The 16,323-nt window shown below is 41.6% G+C and overlaps 1 protein-coding gene across 4 annotated transcripts in view; it reads right to left on the bottom strand.

Moving 5' to 3' along the window:
* The window catches only part of klhdc8a (kelch domain containing 8A), a 103,398-nt gene extending 89,541 nt beyond the window's left edge, over positions 1–13,857 (bottom strand). For 2 of the 4 annotated variants that reach the window (XR_011520191.1, XM_070549813.1), the window contains exon 1: positions 13,497–13,628. The gene's annotated coding sequence lies outside the window, so the exon portion shown is untranslated. Of the gene's footprint in view, positions 1–13,491 lie in introns of all 4 variants that reach the window. The other 2 variants (XR_011520193.1, XR_011520192.1) reach the window with 2 other exon arrangements.
* Between the last annotated feature and the right edge of the window lie 2,466 nt (positions 13,858–16,323).

The raw sequence follows: 16,323 nt of genomic DNA, 5'->3' as shown, positions 1-16,323 counted from the left end.
GGTTATGGAGCTGAACTAGACACACGTACTTTTGTGTGCTCCTGGCGATGTTTCACTAAGTTCCTGAAAACCGTCCTTTAACTGCTTGAACAGTGATATCTACTGCTTGTAGCGAGTTATTGTCAACATTATGCCGGCCAAGAAAGCACAAAATAAGTCTAAAGTACACTCTTCTCCGAGTGAGGAAGAAGACGTCTCAGGTGCCAACAATCAGGCTGTCTCTACGGGTGATGCTAGCCCTGGGCGTCTCGACGTGAGTACTGGAATGGCCCAGAATTTGGATGTTATTCAAATACTCGACGGGATCAGAAGTGACTTTTCCACAAAAATTGGTGTGGTCCTGACAACGATTCAAGACGTTAAAAGGGACGTGCAGGACTTCTCGTTGCGCATGGATGGAGCAGAGAAGCGCATCAGCAATGTGGAGGATGACGTTAACTCAGAGAAAGGCAAGACAGAGGCGCTAGTTAAACAAGTGGCTCTCCTCACGGACAAACTCGAGGACCTTGAAAATCGTTCTCGCCGATCCAACCTAAGACTAGTTAATGTGCCGGAGAAAATAGAAGGAAACGACGCGGTGGCTTTTCTGGAGAAGTGGCTGCCCGAAGCGCTGGGACCAGCGACGTTCCCGAGACAACCTCTCATTGAACGAGCTCACCGGCTGCCGGGCCGGAAGCAACCCAACCGACCACCCACACCGAGAGTCCTCATCGTGAAGTTTTTAAACTTCCAAGATAGAGTTCGGGTGATGCGAGCGGCTAGTACCAAAGGGAAAGTTATCTGTGGGGGCCAAGAGGTCTTGTTCTTCCCGGATCTTTCTACAGATCTTCATCGTCGAAGGAGGGGTTTTGACCGGGTAAAACAGCAGCTGAGGTCGATGAACATTCGATACGGATTAATCTACCCGGCGAAGCTTCGTGTGTCAACTGATGAACATACGCATGTCTTTGAGACCCCAGCAGATGCGGAAAAATTCATCAAAGGTTTGCAGAACACAGCGATATAATGAATTATCTATGAGAACTGGCAATCCCTTAACTATATGCCCATAACAACTTTAGTTTGAAATTGTTGGATTTACTGGCCAATATTGCTCATCCTTGCTGTTAAACTTTTTGGGGAAAGTATTTATAGGGGTGCCTTAGTTATTTATTTATTTTTTCTTTTCCTTCACTCTCCTCAGAGGTAATGGGTCATTTATTTACCCCTTATAGATAAATGGCCACGTCCACTCTTTGTTTGTGCTTTCATTTGAGTTTGGAGTGTTGGTTCTTCGTCATATAGTCGGCTCTCTGGGGTGAGAGCTATGCTGCAAGAAAGTTTGGAATGATTATTATATGCATATTTGCTCAAGTAGAATACATATTTTTGCCAAGAGTCGCAATTGTTCAGGTGGTTTGGTTGTGTTTGACTATAATGTCAGCTCGACTAGAGTTTGCTGCTTCCTTGTTTACATTGGATCAGCGTGTGCACTTAACGGCACCCCAAGGTCAGGGGGAGGGTGGGGAGGGGCGAGGGGCGGTCTCGATCAGGTTGACTGCTAGGGGGGTTCATGTAATGTATGGCAGATTTTATGTTGTTTGTTTGTGTTTTTGTATTTTTCACAATTTGTTTTTTTGTTCATTACTAGCACAAATGCTAGAGATACTGAAAGGGTTAACAACAACCAAAAGATGGTATATATTGCACAATCTGATGTATTATTAAGAATAGATGACTTCATATAAGAAATTTAAATTTACTTCCTGGAATGTGAGAGGAATGGTAAAATTGGTTAAACTAAAACAGGTTATTACCAGGCTTAAACAACTTGAGTCATCAATAGCGTTTATCCAAGAGACCCATTTACTTACAGAGGATCTGGTGAAAGTACATAGGAGATGGCCAGGCAAAGTGTTAGCATCCCGTTTCCCTTCTCATTCAAGAGGGGTTATGGTGTTAATTCATAACTCAGTGCCTTTCCAAGTTAATAACACTATTTATGATAAAGCGGGCAGATTTTTGGTGATCCAAGGAACTCTCTTGAAAGAAACTATTAATTTAGTTAATGTTTATGGCCCTAATGATGACAACCCTGCATTTTTTGAGAATTTATTTCTATTGATAGCTACCCTTCCGGGTAAGATAATATTGGCAGGAGACTTAAATTGTACTTTGGACCCGAAACTGGACCGCTCATCAGGGATAGACACTTCACACTCGCAAACAAGGAAAAAAATACAACAATATCTGAAAGATCTGAACCTTTGTGATCCACGGAGAACCCAAAACCCTAATAAAAGAGAATTCTCATGCTATTCGGCAGTATTTAAATCCTACTCCCGAATAGATTATTTTTTAATTTCCTCATCTTTGCTACCCAATATCACTGAGTGTGTATATGACAGCATTGTTTTGTCAGATCATGCCCTAACCTCACTATTTTACAAGGTAGAACAAGTGAATAGCCGCTCGAACAAGTGGCGCTTACACCCTAAATGGTTACATGATTCTGACTTTATAAAATTTGTAGGAGAGCATATTGAGCTCTACTTCTCAATTAATACAACTCAAACAACTGCAGCCATTAGATGGGAAGCTTTTAAAGCATATATTAGAGGACAAATGATAAGTTTCACCAGCTCTAAATTTAACAAATTTAAACAGACAATGAACGAATTAAACAATAAAATTAGAGAATTGGAGAGAGAAGTTATCATAGATGTTTCAACACAAAGAAAACAGGAATTATTAACTCTTGAAGCTAAATACGAGGAGATGTCCTTGCTTAAAGCCGAAGATGGTCTAATAAGATTAAAGCAGACGTTTTATGATCAGGGAGAAAAGCCGGGTAAACTGCTAGCTTGGCAGATAAAGAAACATGAATCTGACAGAGCCATTAATTTAATCAGGAATGATCAAGGGGAATTATCTACGGATCCCATAGAAATTAATAGCACCTTTGCCTTATATTATAAAAACCTATATAATTCTGACAGTCCATTAGACCTGGTGAACCAAAATACTTTCTTGGATAGTTTGGTCTTTCCTTGCATTTCTGAGGGTATGAAGAATGAATTAGAGAGAGAAATAAATTTCAATGATATTTTCGGATGCTATTACGAACATGAGGGGAGGTAAAGCTTTGGGTCCTGACGGACTTCCGATAGACATGTACAAGCTATTTAAAGCAAAATTAATTCCCCCATTACTAGATGTTTATCTGGAATCCTTTACAACAGGTTGCCTACCTGCTACATTACGTAGTGCCCTGATCATTCTCATTTTAAAACCAAACAAAGCGCCAACTGAAAGCGGTTCGTATAGACCCATATCGTTGTTAAATTCTGACTCCAAAATCATAGCTAAGGCTCTGGCTATGAGGCTGGAGAGGGCTCTTCCAGCCATTATACATGGAGATCAAAATGGTTTTGTTCAAAACCGTCAGGAGTTCCATAATGTGAGAAGAGTTCTCAATATAATCCATAAGTGTGAAGAGACACCTGACACTGCAATACTATCACTCGATGCAGAGAAGGCATTCGATCGAGTTGAATGGCCCTATCTAATTGAGGCGCTTAAGCGTTTCGGATTTGGTGATCACTTTCGTAGATGGGTTGAAATTTTACTTGCTAATTTGGTTGCAATGGTATCTACTAATAATTTAATCTCTCATTCTTTTGAGCTATTTCGAGGCACCAGACAAGGGTCTCCAATTTCACCTCTGCTTTTTGTACTAGCCATGGAACCTTTAGCAATAGCAATAAGATCACATCCATCAATCCAGGGTATTAAAATTGGAGAGACGCTACACAAAACAGCAATGTACGCTGATGATACTATTGTGTTTCTATCACATCTCGCAGAATCAATACCATCCCTCATGAAGCTATTCGATCAATTTGGCAGTTTCTCTGGGTTCAAAGTAAATAGAGAAAAATCATCCATTATGTTTTTAAATGTAAAAGAGAGGATGAAACCAGTTATGTCCCATCCATTTGTAAATGCCACAGAGGGATTTAAATATTTGGGCATCAGAATAACTCCAAAAATAAGTGATCTTAGCTCAGCCAACTATGAACCCATGGTAATTGAGGTGTCGGATGAGATTACTAGATTAACATCACTGCCTCTTTCTTTCCTGGGAAGAATAAACATAGTAAAAATGACTATATTACCTACATTTCTATATATCTTTCAGTCAATTCCGCTGGCTCCTCCTCCTTCTTTTTTCTCCAAGATCAGAAAGATCCTCTCTAATTTCATTTGGAACAACAGGAAGCCAAGACTCAGACTCTCCCTCTTGTATTTACCATATGACAGGGGAGGATTACAATTTCCAAATTTAGAATGGTATTTTTGGGCTGCTCAGTTGAGGACGACTATGTTCTGGTTTTCAAACGATATTTCCCTTCCCTGGCTAGAAATTGAAAAAATGTCCTCAAAGGGTTTGTCATTACATAGCTATCTATACTCAGCACCCTTTAAAACTTTAAGGAAAACTACTACTAATCCATTTGAAAAAATACTGTTGTTATTTGGCATAAGGTACAAAAAATGCTGAATGACTCTCCAAGGCTGTCCTGTTTCTCCCCAATTTGGGGTAATGAACTTTTTGCTCCTGCTAAAAATGACTTGGGCTTTAAAGAATGGTTTAACAAGGGCGTTGCAAATTTGCAAGACCTATACGAGGAACATTCTTTAATGTCATTCAGGGAATTAAGGGCAAAGTTTAATATTTGGCAGAAACACTTTTTTAAGTACTTACAACTTAGAAGTTTTATTCTGGCACACTTAAATAACTCAGTACATCAACCTCCACTGTCAATCCTAGAAATTAATGTTACAAAAAACTATTTTGATAAAAGATTGGTGTCCCAGTTTTATAGCATGTTAGTCGAAAACCATAAGGACAACTCTGATAGTAGAAGACGGGAATGGATTAGTGACTTACAAGAAGACATTTCATCTAGTGAATGGAGTAAAATACGTTTAAAAGCACACACTCAAACAATTAACACTCATTTGAGAATGATACAATTTAATTGGATAATGCGAACATACATATCCCCTGTACAATTGAATAAATTTGATCCTAATATAATTGATCTATGCTATAAGTGTAATAGACATCAGGGTACATTATACCATTGCCTGTGGAAATGTGAAGAGATTCAAAAATTTTGGATTTCAGTGTTACAATATATTTCTCAGATCACAACTTCCCCTGTACCACTTTGCCCTAAGTTATGTATTTTAGGCTTGTACCCAGATGACTGTACTCTGTCACGTGTGGAAAGAAAAATGATCGATCTTTGTTTGTTACAGGCCAAACGCTGTATTGCATTATGTTGGAAGAATGTTGGTTGCCCCTCCTTTAACCACTGGTTAAACAACGTAATATCGAGTTTAGCTCTGGAGAAACTGACTTATATTGTTAAAGAGAAGGCCTCTGAATTTTATAACATTTGGAAGATATTTCTGGATCTACTGAAGAGTGGGGATTTGGAGGGGGGTGAGGGGTGAATAATATAACTAGACAATGATGAATAATGTCTGACGTGTTGTATACTGTGTAACCTAAAAATTTTTTTTTTTTATTAGTTGTTTTTTTTTACTTTATTATTTTTTTATCTTATTTGCTTGCATTATTTGTTATCTTAAATTATTATTCACTTACCTTGAATCTGTTAGAATTAACATTTTTATTATGATTATTATCATTATTATTAGTATTTTAATACCTGCCATATGTACATTATATTTTTGTGTTGGATACTGTTGATGGAAGGGGGGTAAGGGAAAAAAAGGGGAAGAAAAAAAACAAATAAACATATGTTTAAAAAATAAAATAAAGCAGCCGCAGCGCCGCTACCTGCATATAAACCGTGTCGCGGCCCCCCCCGTGTTGAAATGACGCTATGCATTACGGGGCTCCCAGCGGCAGATAAGAGTTGGTCTCTCTCCGAGAATAATTATGAATTTAACAACGATTACTGCCTGATGACATTTTCCCACATCTGCAAAGCTCACTGGAAGGACACAAACCGAGGACAATATTTTCCTGATATAGAGTTTATTACTCAAGTAAGGGTAAAAAAGTATCTGATTAGAAGGCTACTTGAGTATGATCAGGTCTAATATTTTTAAAATGATGACATCAAACAGACAAAAATTAAGAAGTTATGGGCAAATATTGGTATTTTAAAGACTAAAGGGGAAAAATGTAAACAAATAAACATCATTACAAAATAACACATTTTAGGCCAAATTTAGACACAAACTGAGGACAATATTTCCTGATATACAGGGTTTATTTAATTGTGTGAAAATGTAGCACGTTTAAAAAAATACTGCGATAATACCGAAAACCGTGGTAATTTTGGTCACAATAACCGTAAGGTTAAATTTTCACACCGTGACAACCCTAGTCTGTTTACGTCAAATTCTGCCTCTACCATTTGAATGTCTCAACAGAAATCGAAACTAATCAGATCTTACATTTGGGTATTTTAAAGACTAAAGGGGAACATGTAAAAAGATTAACAACATATTTACAAAATAAAATATTTTAGACAAAATTTTTACTCAACCTGAGGACAATATCTTCCTGATATAGAGGGTTTACTTAGTTGTCTGAAAATGTAACACCTAAAAAAAAATTACCACGATAATACCAAAAACCGTAATAATTTTGGTCACAATAACCACGACGTCTCCTGATGGATCCTCAAAAGGATCTACCGTAAATCCTCTAATACAGGCCCGGGCCTGTATTTGACTCAAGCTCATCAAGCTCCAGGCCTTTATTGGAAGGAGGGCCAGTATCAGAGGCAGGCCTCAATTTCTATTTGAGCAAAATGAACTAATGGTTCGCTGGAGTTTTTGACAATTAAAATTGCGCCCACATTTTCAAAGTTAAACACATTTCTTTTAACAACGGTAGTTTCTACTTCAGCCCTCCCGCCCTCCCCCTGCGCAGCGGCCGCAAACTCACTGATGCGCCTGCAGCCTCTCGGAGTTCCTGCTGATCTAAACATTAAAATAATTATTTTATTTTCTGTTCCTCACTTCTGATTACCTTCAATGGTGTCTGTTTGTTGCAACCAGCAGGTACAAAAACTAACTTGTTTTTATTTGACTATTTTTCTGTCCTGTCTGTTTATTATCTTCCTGCATCTCCTCTCAATCCTAAAGAGAAACTGCTACCTGGGTTCATATATATTCACCTCATGAGTTACCTTTGAACTGCAGTTCTAAAAGATCTACCGACCGCAAAAACAGCGGAGTGCTCGCTGCTTGGCGGCCGTATCAGTGATCGGTGCGTCACCGAGGACAAAACAGGTGATGCACCCCGATCCACAGCAGCGAAACGCATCAGGTACAAATAAAAGAATAAAAGACAGAAAACATAAAAGGAAATGAGCCGACTTGAACGATCGCGTGTTAAATTAGTTTTTGAGGTGGCGACACCTGATGTGATAATGTTACTGTGGCCATGCTCAGGACGCAGATGTCTGGAGCACGTCAACAATCAGAGCTTTGCATGCGCAAGCTGGTTAAGGTTAGGATGGGGGTGAGGGGAAGGTTAAATTGCAAGAGGGTAAAGGTCACAATTTGGTTAAATGTCCGTTTTACGGCGGGTGTCGGTACTGATGCTCTGGCACAGCGCGTTGCCTCCCGACGCGCAGGAGCTTGTCACCTGCTGACAGCAGGCTGCTGTCTTTTCCGTGGACTGCATCTTGTCGGTCATTATCAGGTGACAGCGACTAGTCGATGACAGGCATAACAAGTCACTATAGAGCGGTGAAGTCGACTAGTGACTAGTTCATACAACCCCTGCTACTGCTCCCCAGAGTGTTCTGCAGCATAATCAGCACGTTCTCTTTGAACTTGATATCAAATTTTCGCCTCCTCTTCGTCTCCGCACGGTTAAAGTTACCCTCGCGGTCTATCACTGGCAAATCAAAAGTGATGACGATGACACAACTGCCCCCGTACTTGCTTGCTACCACATTCCACCCGGCCACAATAAAAAACCGGCCATTATTCACCTTAGGGATGCACCGATCAGGTTTTTTGCTGCCGATCACTGATACCGATATCAAAGAATGCTGATCACCGATACCGATCACCGATACCGATCACGTGGATTGGCCAGAAATTTTCTACAACATTATAATGAGTGGTACAAACTACATAATCTGGGAATAAAGGAAATGTAACCTAATCTAAAATGGTCTGTATTAGGGCTGTCACGGTGTGAAAATTTAACCTCACGGTTATTGTGACCAAAATTACCACGGTTTTTGGTATTATCGCGGTATTTTTTTTTACGTGCTACATTTTCACACAATTAAATAAACCCTGTATATCAGGAAATATCGTCCTCAGTTTGTGTCTAAATTTGGCCTAAAATGTGTTATTTTGTAATTATGTTGTTTATTTGTTTACATTTTTTCCTTTAAGTCTTTAAAATACCAATATTTGCCCATAACTTCTTATTTTATATCTGTTTGATGTTATCATTTTAAAAATATTAGATCAGATGATACTCAGTACTCAAGTAGACTTCTAATCAGATACTTTTTTACCCTTACTTGAGTAATAAACCCTATATCAGGAAAATATTGTCCTCGGTTTGTGTCCTTCCAGTGAGCTTTGCAGATGTGGGAAAATGTCATCAGGCAGTAATCTTTGTTAAATTCATAATTATTCTCAGAGAGAGACCAACTCTTATCGGCCCCTGGGAGCCCCGTAATGCATAGCGTCATTTCAACATGGCGGTGTCCGCGACACGGTTTATATGCAGGTAGCGGCGCTGCGGCTGCTTTATATAGCGACTCGTTGCATTCTCCCTCAACCCAAATCCTCGGATCACGCATTTTAGCTAAAACGCTAACGTTAGCTTGCCTTGCGTTGACTGTAGAGTTGTGGGTGATGGTCACGCAGATGTGTCATGAGATTTGAAGCGTTGCTGCCTTTCACAGACACTTTTTCTGCACGTGCTGCAAACAGGATAGCCGTCTTCTATCAACTGTCCCTCGGCATTCTTCAAATATCCAAAAGATGCCCGTACTTCCCACTTTGTCTTCTTTGAGGGATAATAAATGTCCTCCTGAGCGCTGCCATCTCCTCCTTTTGATCATTAGCTTTAGCTTCAAGAAGGTTTTGGTTGTAAACAACAAAGTGTGCATGTGCCGCCGGCAACTTCAGCCGATGATACGTTGGCTGGTAAGCGTCACCGCGCCTACACCGCAGCCACGGTAATCCACCGAGATAATATAGTTTTTTTTTAAAAACAAGACGGTTATTATTGTCAACTTTTTTTTTACCGGGGTTTACCGCTACACTGGTTACCGTGACAACCCTACGGCTGATCGGTCTGCTTTGATCTATTTTGAAAATTCCGATCAAAACCGATAGGGGCGCTATCGGCTGATTACGATCAAATGCCGATCCATCGGTGCATCCCTAATTCACTTCCGCCGACTCCGACCAAAATATGATACCCGGCAGTTAATTAAATACAGGCTAATATTAGAGGATTTACGGTATTATTAGAGCTGAGTATCAATTCAAATTTCAAGAATCGATTTGATTTTGATTCTCAAGAATTAGAATTGATTATCACGATTCGATTCGATTTAATCTGATATATCGGGTCAGCAAACTTTTCTTTTTTTGCTGTTACCTTAAAGCTGCTTTCCGGAGTTGTCCTCTTTCAGAAATGATATATGATTTGTCAGAAACCCGTAAAAGTGATTATCTCATCATGTACTGTGATAAAATGTAAGCAATACGTTTTTGTTTTATTGCTAACCACGCCCCCTGCCCCGCAGAGCTCCGTGCAATAGGAAACTGAGCGCCGACCAGAACTAACCAATAGCGTCACACTTCTGCTTAGACGCTTCGAATGTAAAGAATACCTCGGCTGATGCAGAGTTGATGAACTTTTCACCGACAAGAAAGTCTCTAAAATATAAATATATGAGAACACAACATGACATGAGGCTAATACTTGTTAAACTACGTGTTTTAGCTGTTTGTTGCTACAGAAGCACATTTATAAACAGAAACATGAAGTCGCCATCTTAAAAAAAACAGAGGAAGAGAGTTTTTGTGTGATATGCTTGTCAGCCACTAGATGGTGCCATTAGAGAAGAGAAATACTCTGGAAAGAAGCTTTAATTACATGACTATGTAGTAGTGTAGTATAATATTAACACTATTAACATTCAACAACAAATTATTGAAGTTTTGTTAGTTTAAGATCGCTGTAAGGACCAATCCCTCTCTTAGAATTATGCTTTTCACAAACATGCTGTCAGGCAGAAATAGCAAACAGATCCAGGACAGGCAACAGAGGAAGTAAGAAGTGTCAATAACTGCATCAGTGGACTGCTATTGGAACACGAACCTAGGGAATTATTAAAAAGAACACATTAAAAATTCATCCAAAAGCTGTAGCTGCACACACACACACACACACACACACACACACACACACACACACACAAAGCCAGCGGTTTCCAGCAGGAAGTCATTTATCACACGCTTGTTCTACAAACTTAAATATGTGTGTCAGATGTGGTCATAAATGTCAAACATAGACACCGATTATCTTTAGATTCTGATCACCGGTCGGAGATCCCTTTATGACAGACCACCACCACCACAGTAAAACAACAGTGGTCACTTCATGTTCTCTGGTCATTCCAGGATTATTCCACTATTATTATTCCATTCACTAAGGTGACCAAAAGTTCCTTTTTCCGGACACGTACGCTTTCACGGTCTGCCCCTGGAATCTGCGGAGCATTTATAGATTGATGAAAATGTCCGCGTTTCATCCTATTTAGCAGATGAACATGGTAGAATCAAGACTAACTGGTCCGATGTATGGAAAACCACAGCGTTTAACCGCTCTCATCCCGTCTTCCCCAGGCTCTGCAGCTGTTTACAACATGTCAAAGTGCAGGTGCACCGTGCAGCTTAGGGATGAACTGGTAGCAGCAGATGTGTGGTGGAGGCACGTTGCTCAAAGCTCTCAGTGTAAAACACAGAGCCAAAGATCCCGTTGGCCACACAGACCCAAAAACACGCTGAAACCTGAGAAAAGTGAGAGATCGGTTCAACTGAAAGATAAACTATAGAGTATGTCTATGTTTAGTGTATTTGTAAAGTAAAAGTTTTTAATTTTTATTATTAAAATGAAACAAATATTTCAAGAATATATGTTTAGATTTGGTGTATCTGTTCGTTCAGTAGGACTTGGATAAAGTTATTAAATATTACAGAGTTATTCTCTAATAGCCTACAAACATTTCTATGATTTATTAAAGAGATTTCAGTCATTCTGATACTTAACTTGTGAAAGCTGATTTGAAGTTTGTTATTTTTTCTGACATATTTAGAAGGAAAATTTCAAATATATTAAAATCAACATAAAACTGTCTGGATTTTAGTAGCTTTCATGATATGTGATTTAATAAAATTTTAATTTGACATTTATGTTCTCTCTCTTTGTTGTGAAACAGTTAGATATGTTTTAGTACTTAATGCTTTGCATCGGTCCACACGTGTAGCTGCTGGTCAGCTATAGCCGTGTCATTTCAGGACATGTTGCTTCAACTATTAACCATCTACTTCTAAATCTTTACTCTGAATGGCTTATTCCGTTTTAGGCCACAGTCTTGTTATTGAAATGAAAACAAAAAGAAAGGATGCTTATGGAGATGTACAAAATTGGCAAGATATTACTGTTGATCAATATCCTCCAGCTCCGTTCTAATGACAACATCCCGTCTGTGTGTGTGTTGCTGTCCAACTGTCAGCAGACCAGGTCAGTTGAAATGGCAGAGAAACGAAAAACGGCAGACGTCAGGTCGTGTTTTAATGCTCCAGAACGTCAAGTAAGTAGAAACGTGCATTTTGATAAAGACATCTATAAGAAGGAAATGAAATTGTTTCTAAATGGTTTCATGAGGCAAAGTCCAGTCACCTGAGCCCAGGCAGCCAGAGCCTGTCAGACACAGGCACAGAGTCTCAGGTCAGTCTCTTATAAGGACACACAGTGTTGTATGTAGAGAACATTTTTTTCATGTCCCCCCAAAAATCTTTGCTGATTGGCTGCACCTGGCGGTAAGGCGTTTCCTGTTTTCAGTGTTGCACTCCGTGTAGCTGTTTGATGTTTGGGGCTCGCTAAAGCTGATTTAATTTCTCTGTAACAGGATATCTCTGAGTTATTGTAGCACATAAGCACGCTAAAACACACATTTTCTGTTGTTCCACCTAGCTTTTAGGGAACCATTTGAGTTTGCACGCAGTTTATTTGGTGTTGAACAGTTTGCTCGTCCAGTTAGCTTAGCCTCAGCACGGCTATGGCTACTTCTGTCTCTGCTTCTCCGTCTCCTTGCTCTCTGTGTCAGATGTTTAGTTACTCCTCTGCCTCCTTTAGTGATAATGGTACGTGTAATAAATGTAGCATTTTTGTAGCTTTGGAGGCGAGGGTGTCGGAATTGGAGTCCCGGTTCCGCGCTGTTGAAAAACCCGTAAAAAGCCGTAGTTACTTAGCTAGCGCGGGGCTAACTAGCTCAGAACAACCCCGTAGCGGTCCTCCAGCGGAACCCGAGCAGCCGGGACCTCAGGCCGGCTGGGTGACGGTACGCAGGAAGCATAGAACCCAGCCCGTGGGCCACCACCAACCCGTCCACGTTTCTAATAGATTTTCCCCGCTCAGTGACGCACCCACTGTGTGTGTGTGTGTGTGTGTGTGTGTGTGTGTGTGTGTGTGTGTGTGTGTGTGTGTGTGTGTGTGTGTGTGTGTGTGTGTGTGTCTGCTGTCTTCTCGATCCCCAGTGAGTCGTGGAGGATGGCTGCTTATACTGAGCCAGGATTCTCTGGAGGTTTCTTCCTGTTAAAAGGGAGTTTTCCTCTCCACTGTCGCTGCATGCTTGCTTAGTATGAGGATTGCTGTATAGTCACTGACACTAGTCAGTGACTTGATGCAGTTTGCTGGGTTCCTTATATAGGAAACATTATTTCTGATTGGCTTAATGAACTGTGAATTGGAATTTTTATTAAGTGAAGTGCCTTGAGACGACTCTTGTCGTGATTTGGCGCTTTATAAATAAACTTGAATTGAATTGAAAAATTACTCTCTGAAGTTTTACTGTTTATTGTCCCCCCCCAGAACTGAGATGGGATTTCCGCCCTGGGTTTCAACAGTGAGCCAAAACGTTTCACTTTAAATAATGCAACACTTCCAATCCCATTTTGTTGCTAGGAGTTAAATGTGACCATTATTGTATTACTGCTTTATTTAAGGTGGGAGTTTCGTTTCACAACATTAGCTTGGGCAGCAATCAGTTCGTCCCATTTGTTTAATCATCCAGATAATTAAAGTTGAGCTGAAACAAGTCAACAACCCGATAAATAAACATGAAACATTCATAGATCCGGTCGGAGACAACCGGCAGCAGCGGGGATGAAGGTTTGCGTTGCTCTTACGTTACCGTTTCCGTCCGTCTCCGAACACAGGTCGCCTCCTCTTCTCTGTCGGAAGGAGAAACGGAGAGAGGGAGAAATACGGGATCCAGGCAGAGAGGAGCACAGCAGGCGCTGAAGGCTCCCGCTGCACCGGGGAGATGGCCGTCACCGAGCCTCATATATCGCTGCTATGTGGGTCAGGGATGAAGTATTCATCTCCGGGTCCCGTTCGTTCCCTGCTTGTGATGGATGGTACGATCCACGGTGCGGAGAGAGGGAGGCTGCTGCTGGGTAACCTAGATCCGGTTCGATCCATCCTCACAGCCAGGCCTGTTGGTCTGGTCTGTGCCTCAGCCCAGACTCACCTTTATCTGGACATTTACCCGGATAAAGGTGATGTTATATTTTATTGTTATTTATTATAATAAAATAAAACGTCACCTTTATCTGGGTAAACATCCAGATAAAGGTAACAATATAACTTTTATCTGGATGTTTTTTTTTGGGGGGGGGGGGGGGGGGGGGGGGGGGGGTCCATCGCAGGGCAACACCAAGCCCCCACAATGCAACTCTGAAATTGAGTCAAACCCGGAAATGAAATGAATTGCAGTTCCACCCTCATCCACTAGGGGCTGGTGTCAGAAGCGAGCAAATCCTCATTGACTCCCATGTTAAAAATACCAATTTCACAGCAGAAATAAACATGTTTACAGCCTGGTACCAGAACATGTTTTAGGTTTAAATGATCTAGTTTACACTCATGACAACTCTGAGGGGGGTGAATGTTTTCTCACTCTTCTGTTTAAGTGTATTAAAAGCCTAAAATTCTGTATAATTAATGAGCATCAGACCCACGTGACCACAGAGCTAGCTCCGTGGAAAGACCTCAGTAGAGCCTCGGTCTGGCCTGGAAACTGCTCCGGGATTTTGAGTCTCTCTGTGTGTGTGTATTCTTGTTTGGATATTATTTGTGCAATTGTTGGACAAAATGACTTGCTGTGGCATTAATTGCACTGATAGAGCGTCCAAGGAGTCTCCACTTCATTTATTTCGGTAAGTAAAATTATATTTATGTATTTTAGGTCACTGCCGAGCTGAGCTTAGATTTTAACATGTACTGTTTAACCATGAAATGTAAATGTAATAGGGTAAAACCCAGTGCATTTAACATAATGCTGCACTTTAGAAAATGGGTTGAAATATAACATGTTGGTGGAGCTGGGTTCCCACTATCGGCTTGTGGAGCTCTCGGGAGATCGATGTTTTCCACCAGTTTCTCCCCTCCCCGCAGCCTGGTCCATCTCTGTCTGATCTCGGCTTCTGTTGGCTGCGCGGGCTGACGGCTGGTTCTTATGGCAAGCCAGAACCGCAAAAATACGCCACTTCTCCCAGCAGCTTGGCGCATCTCTGTCTGATTGCGGCTTCTGTCTGCTGCGCGGGCTGACGGCTTGTGGAGCTCTGGGATGGAAACCTTTCCACCCGGTTCTCCCCAGCGGCAGCTCTGCACATCTCAGATCGTAGTGGCGCTTGTCTGCTGTGTGGCTGCCGGCTTGTGGAGCTCTCGGAGACCTCTGTGTTCCACCCGGTTTTACCCAGCGGTCAGCCCGGCGTATCTCTGACTCAGAAGCTCTGGTGTTGTGCACAGTTAACTCCGGTTGTAGCTAGGTTGCTACCTCCGTTAGCTTAGCTCCCACCTCAGCATTAGCTTTGGGTTAGCTTGTAGCTAGTTCGACCGGGTGTCGTCAGTCGATCCCAGCCTTACAGCCCCACCCTCAGCTCCTCCTCTCTTCCCTTTTATGGAATTGTCTGGGCTTGACGGAACCTGCGACACGGTCAAAATGGCGGTGGTGGCCACCTCCCATTTTAGCAGAAAAACTTGTTATTGGAGCAATGGAAACCCATTGTCCATATATTTATGTTGATGGGCACCACAGAGACACACAGGACAAACAATCATGCACACACACACTCACACCTAAGGACAATTTAGACAGACCAATCAACCTAACAGTCATGTTTTGGACTTTGGGAGGAAGCCGGAGTAGCCGGCGAGAACCCACGCATGCACAGGGAGAACATGCAAACTCCATGCAGCAAGATCCCAGGCTGGGAATCGAACCCAGGACCTTCTAGCTACAAGGCAACACAGTGCCACTGCGCAGCCCATAATAAAATATAATTCAGTAAATTTGATATAATATAATTCAGTATAATCTTGCCAGCAGCTTATCAAGGTTACCATGGTAACCATCCAGCTGTGTCTCCTATTCCCTGATATAATATAAACATTGTTTGAGTGGACAGCAGTAGCACATAATGTAAAGTAGGTTGTCCAGTAATCGGAAGGCTGTAGGTTTGATCCTGACTTCCACCACAGAATGCTGCTGTTGTGTCCTTGGGCAAGACACCTAACCCACCGTGCCTGCTGGTGGTGGTCCTGTCAGTGCACCCCAGGGCAGCTGTGGCTACGCTGTAGCTCATCATCACCAGCCTGTGAAAGGGTTGATGACTAATTGTGTTGTGAAGTGCCTTGGGGGGTTGTAGAACCCTAAGAAGGTGCTAGATAGGCCGTTTACCGGAGTGTCTCACGTGGGACATTTCCAAAGCACATTGGGCAATGTCTTCACATGCTGCACTAGCTGAGAGTAATGGGCTCGACACACGGGAGGCCACATCGCCTCTCCTCCATTCATTTTCATTGAGACATGTGCGACAAACCGATAATCGCGGGTCTCCCTCCTACTAAGCGAAATGTGAAAAATGTGCGTGTGAAATGTTGCGCTCGTGCACGTCTCGTGCACAGGCGAACCAGCGACGTGATCCCAGAAAGTTGAAACATTTTCAACTTTTCAT

The sequence above is a fragment of the Nothobranchius furzeri genome, chromosome 3 (genome assembly GCF_043380555.1).
Source record: "Nothobranchius furzeri strain GRZ-AD chromosome 3, NfurGRZ-RIMD1, whole genome shotgun sequence".
NCBI lineage: Eukaryota > Metazoa > Chordata > Actinopteri > Cyprinodontiformes > Nothobranchiidae > Nothobranchius > Nothobranchius furzeri.
Note: the sequence above shows the minus strand (reverse complement) of the source record. Positions and strands in the feature narration are given on the sequence as shown.